The sequence below is a fragment of the Arvicanthis niloticus genome, chromosome 15 (assembly GCF_011762505.2).
Source record: "Arvicanthis niloticus isolate mArvNil1 chromosome 15, mArvNil1.pat.X, whole genome shotgun sequence".
In the NCBI taxonomy this organism is placed as follows: domain Eukaryota; kingdom Metazoa; phylum Chordata; class Mammalia; order Rodentia; family Muridae; genus Arvicanthis; species Arvicanthis niloticus.
The window spans coordinates 56,423,745-56,443,890 of NC_047672.1; positions in this window are offsets into that span (position 1 = coordinate 56,423,745).

Sequence of the window (20,146 nt, forward strand, 5' to 3'; positions counted from 1 at the left end):
TATTGTATGTAGACAAGGTAGCAATGACTTTGGATAAAACAATGAAAAATTACAATTTGGGTAGCAGTATACTTTGAAGACTGTGATGCACTGGATGCGGAGATAATCTTTCCCAAATATCCTATGGCATTGTGGAACTCCTTCTGCTCATGTCCTATCTTTGTGGACAATGCTATTTAGTAAGAAGTGGTCAGATGCATGGAGAATTGGTGTTTTCCACCTAAAAACGTGTGTTGTTCAATTCAAAGAAATGGAAATAAATTGAATATCTAATTGAAATAGGCCCCCTCAGATTGTGGGAGGGAGCAGGGGGAACCTGCATTCTCCACAGTCTTTTTCTAGGATTCTTCATAGGTGTCCTTCTGAAAGCTTGGGATTGAACTGTCTGAGAGGGACAGGAAGGCATCTGCCCTGTCTCTTCAAGACACTCAGCATTCCACAGCATTCAATGGCTTTTCTATGCCTCCACGATTCCAGGGCTATTTCAGGAGTTATGATTTCTTTCTCCTTTCTTGCTTTAGCCCCTTTGTGTACTGCTCATTTAAGACATCCATTGACCCCAAGTCTACAACATACGCTCTTAGAATTCCCAGGAAAGCTACACAAAGCATGTTTCTTCCCAAACCCGTGTACTTGTTTTAGAATAAACCCTCTGGCATATTCTGTCTGAAGTATTTCACATTGTCCAACTGGTCATAGTTGATTTGTCAATCCGGGAGCTTCAAAACATGATCAGTTTCATAATTATTTTACTTATTAACTTATTACTTATTTACTTACTTAACTTATTATTATAGAAATAAATGTTCACTGCCAGAAGCAGAATTAAAAGGTGCTATCAATTTGACAAGGCACACACTGGAACTCCCTTGTATTGAAAATGTGTGCTATTTTTTTTCATATTTATCCATCTGAATGTTGAGTTGAGTTTTATTTTGAACAACATTTTTTTCCTGGAGCCACATGGGGAGGCAACACTTTAGTCAGAGCAATGGTTTTTAAAACCATGGGTCTGTTCCTGAAACAAATTTCATATCAGCTAGAGCTGTTGGTCTCAGCAGGAGAAATGAGACAAGAAAAACTAGCCAATGCTCATCTTTCCACAGAGTCTAAAAGGCATATTCACACTAAAGAACTCAGAATTATGACTTTACGGAGAAATAAAGACAACGGTGTGAGTGTGTGTGTGAGAGAGAGAGAGACAGACAGACAGACAGACAGACAGACAGACAGACAGACAGAGGCAGAGGTAGAGACAGACAGACAGACACAGAGAGACAAAGAAATACACAGAGATAAACGGAGATAGAGATAGACAAACATGTAGAGACAGGGACAAGCCAATCATCACAAGGAACTAGCTTGTACAATTATGGAAGGTTGCCAGATCCCAAGATCTTTAGGGCTAGTTGATAAACTGAAAATCCAGGGGAGCTGGTGGTATCAGCCACAATCTGATTGGCTGCAGGTTTAACCAATATTTTAGTTCAGCTCTGAAGGCAGGACAAAACTATTGCCTTAGCTCAAAGGCAATCAGGCATGAGAAATTCCACCTTGAGAACAATTAAGCAATTGGTTCTAGTTAGGCCTACAATTAATTGGGCCATACCCACACACAGTAAAGAAGTGAGCTCTCTTTCTAATACAATTGGCTGACTTGAGTGATAATCTCACCCAGAACTACCAAGAATCATGTTTGACCATGTCTAGACTCCTACTACCCATCCTCCCACTACCAGGAAACTTGTCACAGAAAATTAACCATTATATTTCCAAATACAAACATACCTTAGATCAACTGCCCAAATCAATGACTTGATGGAGACTACACAGCAGAAGATTTCCCTTGCTCATCTAACCAATATTCACTCATGGCATTCTCAGAGGATTGGGATTCTAACTGAAAACAGTAGAAGTTCTATGCTATGAATCCGAGTGTGCACTCTGAGCTAAACCTCAGGAGATTTTGCACAGTTGGGATTTATTGAAGCTGCAAACTGTCTTTCTATTGTACCTGACATTAAGCAACTACACTGTAAACTCCTCCATGAAGGATCAAATAGCCTGACCGCTTGAGAATGATGATCTCTCAGCCATTAGCTCTGATCTTACCATCATCTTCCTCCAACACATCATTGGGAGAAACAGGTACATATAAAGAAGCACAAATTATAAAACTTAGTTAAAATACCAGCCCCCAAGAAAGAAAAAGACACAGGTTTGAATAATGAGAACGAATTCTGAGAATGTAGTCTTTAGTCATTGTCAAACCGAAAACACACAGTCTCCGTCGACCCTATTGTCTACCAATGGAAGGAACTGGATGGACTAAGAAATTTCATTTTAAGATTTATGCTTTTTTATTTGGTGGGTATGTATATGTGGGAGGTTCTCACAGAGGCCAAAATGACTCCTTGAAACTGGAGTTACGGGTGGTTGTGCATTGACCAATATAGGTCCTGGGAAGAGTCCAGGTCCTCTGTGAGAGCAGAAAATGCTCTTCACTTCAGAGCCATCTCTGCAAACTGGACTGAGGTAGTTTAGAAATATTCTGAGAATAAGCTCCAACAGGCTTAGAGATCACCTTGAGTTTAAATGCCATATAGGCCCTCTTCTCATCTCCATATCCTGGCCCACAATTCCAACAGAAACCTCTCACATACTGGAGGACACATCAGCTCCTGGGACTCTTGGTAGGTCCCCTACTCATCACCTGCCAACACTCTTTAGAGCCCACTAGGTTTTCTGCAACAAGCCCCTCTTCCCTCATCTCAATATCCCATGGAACAACTCCAGTACAAGCCCCTTACTCTACCAGAGGTACTTGGAAACTCAGAGGCCACACCAGCTCCCAGAACCCCAGAGGTTAGATAGGCTGCCAAAACTCCAGTAGAGACACCCTACAAGACCTGAGGATTTACCTCTCACCAGAGCCAAAGCCACTCACTCCAGAAGACCAGAGAGGAAACAGAAACCAAGGGGAGAAAACATTCATCCAACAAAGATAACCTCAGATTTTGGCACTTAAACCTAAACCTATAATTACTCCAAACTCTGATGCCTAGAGTCCACCTTAAGAGTACAATTAACAAACTAGCCAGGGAAATATGGCACCACCAGAGCCCAGCTATTCTACTACAGTAAACCTTGTATATATCCAACACAGCTGAGGCACAACAAAAAATGACCTTAAAACCAAATTTATAAATATAATAGAGGTCCTTAAATGAACAAATCCCTTAAAAAGATCCAGGAAAACACAAAAACACAACTGGAAAAAAAAATGAGTGAATCCCTTAAAGAAAGCCAAGAAAAATCACATAAGTGAAAGAAAGGAATAAAACAGTTCAAGAAGTGAAAATCGAAATAAACCAATAAATAAGACAGAATCTGAGGAAATCCTGGAGATGGAAAATCTAGGTAAGTGATCAAGAATTACAGACACAAGCATCATCAACAGAATACAAGAGAGAGAAGAGAGATTCTCAAGCATAGAAGATATGATAGAAGAAATTGATACATTGGTCAAAGAAATGTTAAATCTAAAAAAATCTAACACAAAATATCTTGAAAATCTGGGACACTAAGAAACAACAAAATCTAAGAATATTAGGAATAGAAAAAGGAAAAGAATTCCAGATCAGAGACTCAGAAAACATTTTAAAATCATAGAACAATAAATTTCTTAACCTTAAGAATGACATGCCTAATAAACATACAAGAAGCTTACAAAACACTAAATATATTGGAAATTACCCCTACCACACCACATAATAATCAAAACACTAAACATACAGAACAAAGAAAAGAATATTAAAAGCTGCAAAAAGAAAAGGCCAATTAACATATTGAAGAAGACCTATTAGAATTACAACTGACTTCTCAATGGAGACTCTAAATGCCAAAAAAAAAAAAAAAACAAACAAAAACAAAAAAAACACCCCCCCCCAAAAAAAAACAAACCCTGGTCAGATGTTTTGCGGATGATAAGATACCAGCAGATGCCAGCCCAGACTGCTATGTCCAGCAATATTTTCAATCACCATAAATGAAGAAATCCTACAGAGACTTGATATGCCAGGGTTGGAGGATCTGTTGGGGGAGGTACCCTCAAATGAGAATGGGAGGGGAGATGGGACTCTATGAGGGGAAGACTCGAAAGGGGCAGCATTGGGATGTAAATAAAATAAAATAAAATAAAAAAACATACTACTGTATTTAAAAAAATAAAAAAGAGCAATGAACAAATCATTATTCATTAATATCTCTCAATATCAATGAACTCAATCCCTGCCCCCAAAGAAAGCACAGGATGAGAGAACAGGATCTATCCTTCTGTTACATGCAAGAAACACATCTCAATACCAAAGACAAAGCAAACCTCAATGTAAAGAGTTGGGAAAAGGTTTTTCAACCCAATGGACCCATGAAGCAAGCTGGTGTAGCCATTCTAATATCTAACAAAATGACTTCCAAAGAAAATGATTTAAAAAAATGTAGAAAAGGACATTTCATATTCATCAGAGGAAAAATCCACCAGGATGACATCTCAGTTCTGAACATCTATGCCCCAGATGCAAGAGCACTCACATTTGGTTTTTGAGTTTTTGTTTGTTTGTTTGTTTGTTTGTTTTTTCAATAGACTTTTTAATTTGATATTTTATTTATTTTTATTTCAGATGCCAACACATTTCCCCTCCCTAGAAACCCCCTATCTCATCCCCCCTCCTCCTTTTTGCTTTTATACCATTTTAATTACGTGCAAGTGTTAAGGTCAGTTCTAGGTTGAGGAACTAGCAATACAATAGATGCAAATAGTGAAGGAACAAGCAAGACAGTAAACACAAATAGTCAAAGAACAAGTAAAGCAATAAACAAAATTCCGGAGCATCCACATTTATATAAAAAAAATTACTAAAGCTTAAATGACCCATCCAAACCCATATACTAATAGTGGGAAACTTTAATATTCTACTCTCACCAATGGACAGAGCATCCAGACAAAAACTAAACAGAGAAATAATGGATCTAACAGATGTTATGACTCAAATGGGCCTAACAAATATCACAGAACATTTCACTCCAAACACGAAGGACTATGCCTTCTTCTCAGCACCTATTGAAACTTTCTCCAAAGTTGACTATATTCTAAGTCATAAAACAAACCTCATCAGATATAAGAAAATTGAAATAATACCATGTATCTTACCAGACCACTATCCATTAAAGATGGATTTCAAAAACAAAAGAAACAGCAGAAAGCCGAAAAATTTAGGAAACTCTTCTGAGTGACTACTGGGACAAGGCAGGAATGAGAGATACTGCAGGACTTCCTATCCAGTGAGAGTGTTCCAATTGGAGAGAGGGGGAGAGGAGAGGGGCAGGGGGAGGGGCAAGGGGAGCAGAGCCCGAGCTGGAGAGACAGAGAGAGACAGAGAGAGACAGAGAGAGACAGAGAGAGAAATAGAAAGAGATCTCATGTCAATAGTGTGTGTGCCCAGCAAAATAGAATGAAATAAATAAGAAAGGAATATTACAATTAGAAATATTAGAATTAAAAACTTCATGTACTAATTTAACTGACAAAGTTATTGCAACAAAGCCAAGACAATCAGCAAGACTTGCTCAATAAGACTGAGAGCAAGGTTTACAACACATATGAAAGCTACCCCAGCATACTGGTAATAAAAATGGTTCTAGAACAACCTTTGCAGTCATGAAAACTATAAGACAATATCACTAATAATTCTACATAATTAAATCATTTGAAATCTCCCTATGCATTAAGAAGGAAGTTTAATTTGTAATGTTCAAGTTGTGGCAAGGAACAAATAATAAGAAGCAATTTGCTTTTCTGAAACACTGTACCAAATGCTTAAAGAAGAGTTAACAGAGTTGCAAACAGCAAATCTTACTGAGGTGGCAACTCCTTCAGTTGCAGAGTGTGAGCTGAGTCTAGCATCAGGACCACATGAAGCACCCAATTTGAAATGTGCAACTATAGAGGGCAGGACCAGAGGGAGTGGTTCCAAGTGCTGAGGACCTGCCTTAGCTTGAGAGAGGGTCCTGAGCAGTTCCTGAGGGTTCAGGAGCAGTGGAAGAAATGACAGTTAATGATGGGGTGCAAGCTGTTAGCTCTGTAGTTTGCTAGAGATAGCTCTCTGCTGGAGATAGCTCTCTGCTCCAGATAGTTTTCTCTTGCAGACCAAAGCCCAGTCTTTTATTTTGCATAAGCTACTTTCTTAGGAATTACATATCAATCCAATCATTTATCCCATGTTCCCTTTTGATTTTTCTCATAAATTGGCATTTTAGGACCTTCACCCCTTCCTTGAGCCTAAAGACAGAGCCACATGGAGAGTTCTGTTGCTTGCTGGAGCAGGAACATGGCCCCATTGTTCCATTACATTGTCAGCAGCTTCCTGTTTTCCAGTTCCTTCACTGCCTAAGCTTGGCTGTCCTGGAACTTGATCTGTCAACTGACCTTGAACTCAGATATCTGCATGACTCTGTCTCTTGAATGCTGGGATTAAAGGCTTGTACCACCATGTCTGGACCTACACTTTTCTTCAAGAACTTGCTTGAAGTTCAGGTTGGCCTTGAACTCAGAAATCTGCTTACCTTTATCTCCTGGGATTAAAGATAGATACCACCATGCCTGAATCTAAAAGCTTTTCATGGCCACTGTTCCTCAAGATCCAGATCAAAACCCTTTGTCTTCAAGCCTCAAGATCTGGATTACAAGTGTGCCCTCCATTTCTGGATTATAGTTCATTCCAGATTAAATGTCCTTGTTCAATTGCAAACACAAACAATAAGCTTAGCTGGGTGGAATCTTGCTCTGAGATCACTAATCCCTAAATCTGTTCATCTCCATGTATACACAATTCAGCTCTGTTTAACTTACGATACCCCTTTATTACTTGAATGCATTATTTTGCATTTAGTTTAGCAATCTCTTGCTTTTTAACTAGTCCTTTTCCTTTATATATATATATATATATATATATATATATTTTTTTTTTTTTTTTTTTTTTTTTTTCTCTACTAACCAAATCATGTCTCCTTATCGAAGCTGGCTCATTAGAGCAGCTACCTCTGTTCTTTCAGGTTTGTAATTCATATTGCATTCTTAGGTTTTACATAGTTGAGAATTCCTATAAATTCTGGAGGTGGACTGGGGTTTGTTCCATGCTGTACATGTGTACAATGACACACTGTGACTTACATAAAAAATAACTATGAACACATGTGGGTTAGATATAGTAACAAGATAATTTTTTTCCCCAGCCATCTATCTTTGGAGAGAACAAGGTTAACTCTTGATAGGCCTGTAAATCTGACTCTTGTATTTCTGTCCATCAGTTTATATCAATGAAGGTATCCAGTCTCATAAGGGTTTTACTTATGACCGAGACTTTTTATTATCACCCTATGCCTAAAGGTCCCTGACGTATATTATAACCTTAGACTGTCCATAATACAGAGTAACTTAGAGCAGGTCACAGCCTGCACTTCATGCTCTACCCAGCAAGCCACTGTGCTTTCAATGGATTCCACTACAACCAACCTGAAGAAAAGGGAATTGTAGTTTCTCAATAAATCTTAGTGGAACAGAAATCACTAAGAAGCCTCAGACAGACAGCTCATAGGGAGTCTTGTCAGCCAAGGAAAGATATGAAGTCATGGCTCTGAAGCAACGTTGCAACTTGGAGGTGTGAGACAGGCAAAGAGAAAACCATAAAAAGAATTATCTATTCTAGCTGGCCTGTATAAATGATACACAATCTTGGGGGTTTTGTTTTGTTTTGTTTTGTTTTTTGTTTTGTTTTGTTTTTTCTTACAAACTGTAAGCTTAGATTGGGCAGGTTTTGAGATTTTCTAACTTTCACCCCAGCTGTATGTCCCTTGTTACTTGCTGTTTCTCCTGGACACGCCCTCATGGTCCCTCTCCTCTCATGGCAGCCTCCTCTTCTTTCTGAGTTCTTTTTTCTTTTATATCTCATATCTCCTTCACTCAGTCCTCAAGTCCGTCCTTTCTTTCTCTACCACCCAAGCACAAGCTTTAGCCTTTTATTAACCAACTAACTTTAAATTGGGGAGCAGGGTTTACATAGCATCACTTGGTGTATGTGAGGATCTCCTTGTGGAGGGGGCAACCAGATCTTGGAGGCTAGTATTTAGCATTTAATTACACAGCAGGACCAGACCAATGCCCAACAGAAAATAGTAAAAGTCAAGGGGTCTTTCTGAAAAGAAAGAGATCTGCAAGCATGGAAAAAGTAGCATTGGGTTGCAGACAATATCAAACAAAGAACATGGAACAGGAGGAAATCTGTTTCAACTAGCACATGTATGTATTAGCCACGAAACTACAGGCTGTCTGCATTTACTGAACACAGCTTGGCTGGTACGAAGATCTGCCTAGAGTACCTTCGCATACATTATATCAAGGTTTTAGATGCAGGTATTGTAATTCCCATTATTACAGATGAAAGAATTGTTTTTAAGAAAGCTTAGGAAAGTAAAGTTGTCAGAATCACACAAGTAGTGAAGTGCTGACCTCAGGCAGAGGCTGCCACCTTTCCCTAAGAAACACACACACACTGACACACATTCATATAGAGATACACACTCACACACATAGACACATATAGACAAACACACACTCACTCACACACAGAGACAAACACACACTGACACACATACAGACATGCACACTTCTGCCTACAGTATAGTATGAAAAATCACTCTGAATCAGAAGCAGCCAGAGTATTTGCACAGTTCATCTCTGGAAAAGACAGAAGATAATCAGAAGTGTGTTTACTGAGAGTAGATGTTAAACACAGATGAGGGACAGAAACCCTCCAAAAGGTCAGGATGTATAGAATTATCTATGATACAGGAAAACTTAGCACTGTTCTCAGGGGTTTTATATATATCCCATGAAGGAAAAAGGAGAAAAATAACTCATTGCTGAAGATTTATGGACTCATATCAGTTAGGTTTTTAAAATTAATATTCATAACTAGAAGGGAATAAAAATCCAATTAAGATAAATAAAAGTCAGATGTTAATACTATTTCATCAAGTCAATAAACCTTTGTCTACTACATGAATTTGAGTCTTCTCCCCTTGCTTATTTTAAAAAATAAAAACAACAACAAAAAAATAAACTAGAAATGAGAGCAACCAGAAACTTTTGCACAATATATGAATGGAAGAGATCTGCCCAAAATTTTAGATTAGTGCATAATGTTTATTTACTAATTTATTAAGAGAAATTAGGCTTCCTGTCAATAAGATCACCGTGCAGTGATCTTTAATTTCTTTAATCTTTAATTTCTACCTTGCAGTTACTACTATCCTATTTTAAGTAAATAATCTTAATCCACCTGAACGAAGACCTAAGGATAAATATGGACCTGTTTCATATTCAAAATGATGTAATTTACATATAAAACATCCTAGATAGTCTGCAACAAGACAAAACTGTAACGTTATCATTCTCATCACTATGACCAAATATCTGACACAGGCAACGTTCAGGAGTACGTTTTTATTTTGGCTTACAGTTTGATGTAAACAGTTCATCACGTCAGGAAATGCAGAATGGCAGATATATAAGACAGCAGGTCACATTACACCCACAGTCAGGAAACAGAGATAAATGCTGGTGCCCAGCTAGCTCAGTCTTTTTGCCATAGTCTAGGACCCCAGCCCAAACTGTGCTATCCATTCTAAGGACAGGTCGTTTCACCTTGGCTAAAATTCTCTCTCCTGGCAGTGGTGGTGCCTTTAATCCCAGCACTTGGGAGGCAGAGGCAGGCAGATTTCTGAGTTCCAGGCCAGCCTGGTCTACAGTGTGAGTTTCAGGACAGCCAGGGCTACACAGAGAAACCCTGTGTTTTGTTTGTCTCGAAAAACAAAAAACAAATAAAATAAAATAAAATAAAATAAAATTCTCTCAAATGTGATAAACTTCTAGGTTATTCCAAATTCAATTAGGGTAACAATGAAGATTAACCAATCAAAAATAATATTTAAAAGGAAAATTAGGTTAAATATAAATTTAAGATAATCCACTCTACAAATAAACACTGAGGTGATAGATTTTAACAGTTCTGATTAAGATGTGTGTTTGATCGTACGTGCCACTTTCTGCATCTGATTGGCTTACCCACAATCAATGCATTCATAGATAGCATTAAGGAAAGGGAGATACTTCTTGAATAGAGGGCGGAACAGGACAATTGGTGTCAGGTCTATGAGCTGCTTTTTATGTCAAGGAAGCGCTCTGGTGATTTAAGCTACTCTCAAAAGCCTGCATAGTTGAGAAGAAGTATACTTGCTAGCACGGGAAATCTTCAGGAAGTAGCTGGGGCTACTGCAGACGACACCTTTCTCCCTGGACACACAGGTCTAGGGACTCTGAGTATCAGATTGCTAAGTATCCTATTTGCTTTAAAACACATTTTTCTCTGAAGCTTCTCATCATCTTGTCTTGTCCCCCTGGAAGTTACTTATTTAAGCTATCTCTGTGGTCATTTGGTGCTGACGGATACCATGATATTGAACTTTTGCTTCACAAAAGACAGCTAACTCCACCTGCCCCTTCAGGAGATCCTGCCTTTTTCTGTATTTACAAGGATATCTGACTTGACTAAAATACTGTTTACTTTCTACCTGGTCTTATCAAATAGACAGTTTTAGTTTACTACTGCCACTGACAAAGCTGTACCTTCCACACATTTACACTTTGTCTCCATAGCTTGGAAAGAAGAGTTCAACGGGTGGTTGGCTGCATGCTTCCTCTGCACACGGTCTTCTATGCCATCAGCATTTAATTGTTTTAAACCCCCTATATCATATCCCTAAGGTAAGACTTAAATTCTAAAGGCAGGGGTGACTCAAGGAGGCCAAAGGAAAAGAAAAGAGTTGACAAAACGTATCTGGCTTAAAAATTAAAAAAAAAAAAATTTACAAATATGGTTTATCCATTTTAAACCACAAGATATAAATTCTTACCAATATGGTTTATTACCAGTCGAACAACATCTCAAACATAAAAAGATGCTCATAATTCTTCTACTATGCTCCAAGTGACTGATTGATAGAATTTAAATTATAAAAGCCATCTTGGCTTTACTTTCAAAGCATTCTGACAAGCATTTAATGACCACTCAACGAAATAGTTTCCAAGGCCAGGTACTTACTGAGTACATCTGTGACCCTCCCTGTCCCTAGGGATTTTTGGCCAATATAAGGGCAAAGGGAGAAGAGAAGACAGACAGACTAGGAGCAGAGAAGACAGACAGACTGGGGTTCAGAAACTCTGTGCGTATATATGGAAATGAATCAGGACAAGCTTCGGGGAGACAGATCAACTTTACTTGGGGTACAAGGCCTATATAGTTCTTGGAATGGGAGTCAGAGCATCCAGGATGGGCAAAGGTCAGGGTCTCCGAAGGCTCACAGCATCAAAAAGCCTCATTAGTATGGGGAAGCATTTCAGGAATCTCAGGTGCTAAATGAATGGATTCTTCTCAGAGAAAGGATGTTGAACCTATAGTCTAACCAAGGCTATATGACATTCCTCCATAGGCGTAAGGGATGCAGCTTGGACTCCCCAGACAAAGTCAGAGACCAGAAGCCCTATCAGAGAAGGGAGTCCTCTATATTGTGCCAAGCTCAGAAGGCTATCCGAACAATGGTAGACGTAGACCTTAATTAGCAGGGCAACATTGTTAGTTTCCCAAACTAAGGTACTTACTGAGTATCTCAGTTTCCAATGGTAAGGTACTTAGTACATCAGACACTGCCAACTCTGCATCTGTGCATGGTCACTAACTATAATCTCATTTAGAATTTTATTGACACATATTTAAATCTCAAAGACATGAACTACAGTCATTTTGCTTACTAGCCTTGTCGCAAAGATTAATGACTCAGAAGAAGTAACCAGTGCACCTCGGTCTAAATAAATTTTCAAATAACCACCCCGTTATCTGTAGAAACAGCAGGCAGCACGCATGTTTGTTTAGTCAGTGGAGCAGGGAGAAGAAAGTATGCGTGTGGACATATCAGTCTGCGGAGGGAAGTACAGGTCTTTTGAGTTATAAATTTGCAGCCACAAAGAACCCTAATAAAAACAATTAGAGCCCCCACCCCCACCCCATCCACAGCAGAATTGTTTCTCTGTCACACAAATGCATCCGCTGACTTTCCCATACGTTTCCATTAGATCTGCCTCTCACCAGCCAGCACTCAATGTCATTTTTTTCCTCCCTCAACTTTCCGAGTATGTGAAACAATGAATCTGAGAAACTGCTGATCTCAGTGTGAGCTAAAATAAGTGAGTGCTACCTGTTTCTTCTATTCCTTCAGTCATTGATAGGTTTGGGGCTGGAACACAGAATGCAGTGGGGTGACTGGGAAGGAAAAGGTATAGAGAGAACAGCAGGAATAGTGGAAGGAGATCCACTGTGGGACAAGGGAACGAGGTGCAAGGGACTCCTTGTCCAGCTGCCCCACGCAGGAGAATTTTATTTCTTGACGGTCTCTTGTCACTCAACCTCTCATGTTTAGACTCCCTGAATGTAGATTGGGAGAAAATTTTCTCTATAGTAGAACTGAGAGCAAAACAGTTGGATTTTCCTTTGGAGCTGATGTTGCAGGAAAGAGTGACAGTGTCTCATGAATTTCTTAGCAGTCAGAAGAAGACCCTCTGGGGAATTTTTCAAAAGCGAATACTCCAGAGCCCTTGCCTGTACATGGTGTAACCATGGATTCCTACATTTAGAAAGCAAGACCTGTTACTTTCTGCTAGCAATAGGCTCTGATATTAAATGTAGAGACACACGAAATTGAAGGAATCTCACCAAGGATCCACACGCATCGCATCATACACTGTGCTAACGAACCCTTTGGGAACAAGACAAAAGACCCAGGCAGGAAGTGGATATGGGCACAAAATTCAAGCACACCCATGCCCTGCAGAAATGTAATGGGGCTAGTCAGTGGGCAGTCTGTGAATCACGACTACTAGATACACAGACAGGAAGAGCTCTGGGTTGAAGCTCTGGCTCCACTTTTCAGCATGACTTTAGGAGATGCATTACCCCCCACCCCCAGCTGTGAGTCCCTTTTCCACAAATATGGTAAATGATGCCCACCATTTACTTACAAACTAAGCCCTGTTCTAAAGCTGTTTCCTTATTTCCTTCCTCACCCCTGGGGAGTAGGGACTATTATTCCCATTTTAGAGAAAATGAAAGGCTTTCTCACATAAAGACATAGAAAAGTGACCAGAAATTAGGCAGGGACAGGATGCCATCAACATATACCCAGTCATCAGTAAGTCTGCGGCAGGAGCAAATTTGCACATTAACTTTGCAGAGGATAAGATCTGTATTTTCCCAAATTAAGCAAACAAAATTCACACAGTTGGGATGATTTATAGGATAGTTGACAAACACACAGGCTATGGAACGAAACTAGATTCCTACTTGTCTTACTTAAGTCCACCTCAGCATTTAACTCATTCTGTGAGAATTTCACAGAAAGTAAGTGGATCATAAGCCCGTTTCTTCCCTCATAGAGTTTGGGAAAGATAGTAGCCTTAGTCCTATGCAGACTTTAAGGTCAAGTGGATGGAGACAAGGAGTTGAAAACATTGTTAGTGACTGTCAGCTTACATTTAGATTCTTACTATCGATTGTGTGGCAAAACTGGTGTTAAGGGAAGGTTCTGATGCTAACTCTTTCCCATTTGGTTCTTGATTTGTCAGTAAAGAGAGCCAGGGGGATAGTTGCTGGATGGAAAGTATAGGTGGAACTTCCAGATCCCAAGAGGAAAAGGCAGATGCAAGGAAGAAGAGGCTTTTTCTGCCATGCTTTGGAGGAAGAAGAACGCAACAATCATGTAAAGCCTCAGGGGTAGTAGCTAAGGCCTGCGGCCTCCACTACAGGTGGGTGGCCAAGGATGCTTGCCAGAGACTAGGGGGAACAAGTCACTAAGTTTAGGGCAGGAGGAGACAGAGACACGATTTTCCAGGAGAGATATCTGTGCCCAGTCATTGTGCCTAGTAGACAAGTTATAAAGTCACAAAGCTGTGTGTGTGTCTTTTATTCACCGATTCAAGGGTCTCAGGAGTGGACAGGTAATGTGGCCAATCCCAGAGCTAAGCTGGGTAGGACAAAGGGGAAGCTGGGAGGGGCCAGAGCACTGTCCGGTCCCTAGCAAAGGCGGTATAGCATTTAAAAACTACACGCAACCAAGTGGTGTTCACATTCTTCGGGAAAAGAGATAATATATTTAAATGTTCTCAGAAATTATAGTCCTGATTCGCTTCATCGGGAGGAAGCATATAAACACAAACCTAAGGATGCATTTCGGGCAATTTCAAAAGTCAGCCTGTCTCATCGCTCTCCCACCGTTGGAATTTTGTCTGGCGAACAGGTGAAGATGGTTACCCTGGTACACTGTTAGGGAAAAAAAATGTCCTATCAGGATCGTGTGTGTTCGTGTGTGTGTGTGTGTGTGTGTGTGTGTGTGTGTGTGTGTGTGTGTATGCACGCGTATATGTGTGCACAAAGCTTCATGGAAATCTCAGAATAACTTCAGTTCAACTTTTTTTTTTTTTTTTTTTTAATTTTAGTCACTACAAGCAGAGCCCTGTGGCTTTGGAGTAGAAGTAGGTCCCTCCGCAAATGCTGCAGGACTTCCAAGGGACAATGTGGATGAACCAATCCTGCCAGATGTTTGATTCCTTCCTGTATTCTAGGAACTATCAGGGAAGTGAATGTTTGCAGACAGCTGATTCGCAGACAATAGCCATCTGGCTGGCTGCCTTTAGCATACTCGTGGTTTCTCCCTTTGTCTGGTTCACTTAATCAGTGACTCAAAAACTGTAAGGCATGGTGCATCACACTAACTATCCTCAGAGCTCCATCTGTCCCACTGCCCATGGCTCGGGCACCAAACTCTCCCAGGAGGACCTTTCCTCTCACCTGGATTCTATATACATGATGGTCTGTCCAAACGCGGGTCACTTTGACACTTAGGAGGCAAAGATAAAGTTCTAAGAGTTATCTCGTGAAAAACTTTTTTTATTATACCGCAGTGAACAAAAGAGAAATAAATATTGTCTTAAAATGGAAAGAAAAGCCTCCCAACAGTATGCTGAAGCAACTGGACTGTACCTCTGTCACGGGCGGGGAAATTCCAGATGGACAATGCTGCATTGAGTCCATCAGGCAGCAAGGGTGGGGTGGGGTGGGGATAGGGCTGGGGTGAGGGTGAGTTGTGGTGCTGTGGTTTGGGTCTTAACTTTCCCCCAACAGATCGTTATGTGGAAGATTCAGTTCTTAGTGCAGCAGTATTCAGAGCTGGGCTTTTGAGGCACCTGGAACTCGAGGGCCAGTCTGCAACAATGGATTGATCCATGTACAGATTTGTAGCTTATAGATTGAAGAGGAAGGTTTGGCTATGAAAGTGAGCTCTACCTGCTCTCTGACCATCATGAACAACTTCTTCCCCAACCACCATGATGTGTTGTCTCACAGTTGGTTCCAGAAGCAGGGTGGCCCTCAATGGACTGAAAGCGCCAGCACCGGAACCAAAGAAAACTTTCCTCCTTGACTTGATCTCAGGTATTTTGTCAATGTGACAGAAAACTATCGGCTTAAGTGGTTAAGCAACATGCAATGGTTCTCAGACTTCACTGTGCCTTCAGGCTTGATAAAAGACTTAGGGCCAAGCTTCCTACAGAACTAGTACAGCACAGAAATCTGCATGTCTAAAAGTTCACAGGTGATCTGAGGCTGCTGGGCATTGCTTTTGAGAACCACAAACAAGTCTGAAAACAGGTCAAGCTTCGTGTTCTGCAGCTTGCAGTGATTTTAAAAAGAAAGTGAAGTTACTTGTTTCTTTTAAAGTTGTAAATATTTGTCTCAAATTGCATATATATATATATATCTTTTTTCAACAGGCATGAGAGAAGTAAACTTTTCCACCTAATGTTGATAAGTCAATTTAAAACAAAAAGCCCAATCATTTTCTGATCTAGGATGGAGTGTTCTGGAAGGTACTCAGGCCAGGTAGGCAAGAACTCCTGTCCAAGGGCCTGGGGGCTTACTTTTCATCTATCCTAGAGTTTTGAGCAAAGATTCTATGCTAGGTGCTGCTCAGGATGTACCCTGAAATACACACTTGGAAGTTCTAGGCCATAATTTCTTCTATTCACTATTCCTCTGGCACACCAACTAACAGGCCGGCAGAAAGCAGTTTCTTCCTTTTGATGTAGTTTTAAGTGACAATTCAGTGCTTTAGATATTGGCTGGCCTGCACTGCCCACTTCTCCAAATGCATGCCCGTCACTTGGTACTGCCCCATCTGCTGTTTATGGACTCACGCTTCCTGCCTGGCTACACGAGTTATTCTCAGCCCAGCCCTGCCCTCAACTCCAGCCCCTTTCTTGGGTCAGCACACTGGCCTTTCTGATCCTCAAGCACACTGTCTGCTCTACCTTCTCATCTAAGCGCTATTCACCTCAAGTCTCTTCTGGAGTGTCTGTTCCTTAAGGCAGCTTCCCTGATCCACAGTTCACACTTCTTCTGGTACACAACCCAATGTAACAGAAATTACATTGCACGGAATCCACATTCTAGATGATGTGGCATCTTCCAGAAGCTGTTGCAGATGGCTAAGAGAAGCCAGCATCTTTCCCAGCATCACTAACATTCCTGGCTGCAGTAGATTTTCCTATCTTGTGCCTGGTTTTCTGCCACACATTGTGATTCACATCTGCAATGGCAGCTCTGACATCCTCAGTTACCTGCCTCAGGTGCCTTCAAGGTGCTCTTCAACACCCCTATCTTAAGGTATCTTAAGTTCCCATGCCTGATCTTTTGATCTTCACAAACTCAGTCCCGCCAGACTTCTGTTCTCTCAAGCGAATCTCAAATCATCCTTAATTCTTCACCTCAGCACCAGATTCTACTGACTTCCAAATACCTGTGGTCTGACAGCATCTCACAAACCCCACCAATACTGCGGAGGTCCATCAGCCTGGCAGGCTTTATGGTATTCTAGCTTTGCTGGGGAGCCCTCTGTGGCCTCTTCTTGAAAATAGTAATTTGCTGAAAGCTGAAGTCATAAATCAGTCCACCACTCTGATCAGGCGTTTCCCATTTGAATCAAATCCCAATCAGTTTCTTCCTGTGCTCTACAAAGTTACACATGGGACCCTTCCTGTCACATCCTTCCTATGAATTCTCTTACTATGTGGGCCACAGGGTCCCCTTGCTTATTATCCAGCATTCTGACCATGTTCTCTCAGCTTGCCACAATCTACTCAACTTCCCAGGGGCAGCCCGTCAACTCCTTCCACAAGGTATCACACTCATTAAAACTGATTGCCACCAATGCTCCCTACCAAGTTCACTCCACCACACCTGTCCTTGAGAAGGTCAATTTCATAGAAATGGCTCATTTTGGTCAGAAACTCTGCTAACACAAGACAACAGAAGTAAGGGGAGATAGGCAGCAGGGAGACATAAGGAGTCTCCTGCTGATTGCACATGATATTACACTTTTCAAAGGCTCTAGAATTGAGCTTTGCAGAAGGGAAAACACTCACCTGTAATCCCCATATTGGTCGGGGAGCAGGGCAGAGGCAGGTAACATTCTGAAAGTTGGACTATACAGGCTGTATCATGAGACCCCACTTTTGAGTCAGTGAATACTGCATTGCTTGCACTAGCTAAATAAAAATTCTCACAGAATGGAAATAACAACTTAAGACAAATCTCTTTGCTTACAGACAAACAGGAAAAAGAACCAGGTATTGGGAAGAGGCAATACAATACATTCAGAGATGGGCTTTCTGCCAGGCTTTCCTTTAGATGCAGTACTGGGGAGGCAGAGACAGGAGCAGCCTCAGGTTCAAGCTTTCCTGGGCTGCATAGTACAAGATTCAGCCTAGAAACAAGCAACCCTTTCCAGATGAAAAGGTTCCGCTCATAGTGAAAAACAACTAAAGGATAAATGTGAAGAGACCAACAGGCTGGGTCTCTTCAGACCTAAGATAGGAAAGCAATGGCTGAAGTAACTTCAATCAGAGACAAACCAGACACATTACCACAATTTTACATAGGCTGCTTGAAATGAAAGACATTCACTGGTAGTGTTTAAAGACAAATATCCAGGTATACTTAGTAATGGTCACAAGAGGATGGTCCATGAAAGTTTTTTTTTTTTTTTAAGATTTATTTTTATTTATATGAGTACACTGTGGCTGTCTTCAGACACACCAGAAGAGTGCATCAGACCCCTTACAGATGGTTGTGAGCTACCATGTAGTTGCTGGGAATTGAACTTAGGATCTCTGGAAGAATGGTCAATGCTCTTAACCATCTCTCCAGTCCAAAAGTTTATTTTTAATACAAAGATTCTTGTGTATACATCTAAGAGCATTGCCTTGGTTAGAGTTCAACAGCCTAGACTTCTTGATAGCCTTCAAAAATCTGTAGACCATTAGAACCTAACAAATGTTTTCCATAAGAAAAAAAAAAACCTGTAAAAGGCTGAACTAGTCTCAACATTTACAAAGATTACAGCAGACTATCAATAAGACACTAGTCATCAATCACTGGCAAGAGCCAAATGCCATTTTATTAAATACAGCATCTATACCAAAGTTAATTTTCAAAGGGATGTGATACACGGTTACGTCTCTCTTCCCCAACACCACTTTTGTTTGCTTTGGGGACACCTGGAATTCATCTTCAGGTTCCAATTTTTTTTTTCTATTACAGAAGATAACAATGTTTTCAAAGTGAATTGAATTATAAGCCTTCTGGCAACCACTTTTCAGTGGGAAAGTGAAAGAAAGCTATTTAAAGTTTCACCATAGCACTCTGCTATAAGAGAGAGAGAGAGAGAGAGAGAGAGAGAGAGAGAGAGAGAGAGAGAGAGAGAGAGAGAGAAACACAAAACAACCTAAAAGGAGGTTCTTCCTAAAGATTTGATAAACTACTACACGGGCTCCTCCTCGACAGAAGCTGATTTGTGAGCAGATTAAAGGAGATGATTAAAGGGAATGAGAATGCTCCACACAGGTCTTTCTAGACAAATGGAAACACATTAGCTCATTCGAGCCTCTGCACATCTTCCTCGCATTTCAAAATGTGAAGCAACACATCTATCTGTATAAATAATTATAATTTTTCAAAGGATACCATGCTCCCATATGAACTTTCGGAATCCTGCAAGACACTTTCATATGAAATGCTTGAATTAAGAAAAATTTATAAACTCAAAGGGAAGGGAGAGGTTACCCGCAGTCCTTTTATAGAACAGACTACTTCTATTTACTTTCTTAGCTTTTCAGTTCTATTTACCACATAGCATTATATCACAAAATATTAGTGCTGTCATTCAATATCACTGAATAAAATAGTCAGGAATTGTCTGGTCTCTCCTGTGATTGGGTAATTGGCATCCGACTCTCCCATTAACTGTTCTGATGCTGAGTGTATTATGCTTCCTTTCAATGCAAAACAAAACAAAACCTTTTCAAAAAGCACTGAGAAAACCTTCCATTTTTATTCTGAAAATGGAAAAAGCAAAAGTGGATTTAAAGGTCTGCAGAGCATGGGGCTGAATCTCTTATTTTAAAAGAAGCATTTCTTTTGTTCCTAGTCCTATTACCCCAAAAGGCTCTACCAAGGTTAATTTCTGCTCATTTTACCCATAGGTTACTAAAGGAAACATGAATGAAAATTAAACATAAAATCTCTTAAAAAATTAACAGCCTCTAGTCAATTAAGACATAACAAGATTAATTAGTTTTTTTATGTACCTAACTGAATGTGCCATTTAAATGTAAGGACCAAGGCTCTCATGTGGTTTTCAAGTGGGTGCAAATAAATGAAGTCTGCCAGAGAATCTACAAGTACAGAACTTCCTACCACACGGAGACCATAATGCACCAAACTCATCTTGTTACAACAGTTTAAATTGATCATAAACTTAGAGCAAAAGGTAGAAAACAAAACTCCTCATAGTGCTTACCCAGCATGCCCTGCTACACCCTACACATAGTGCTTACCCAGCATGCCCTGCTACACCCCACACATAGTGC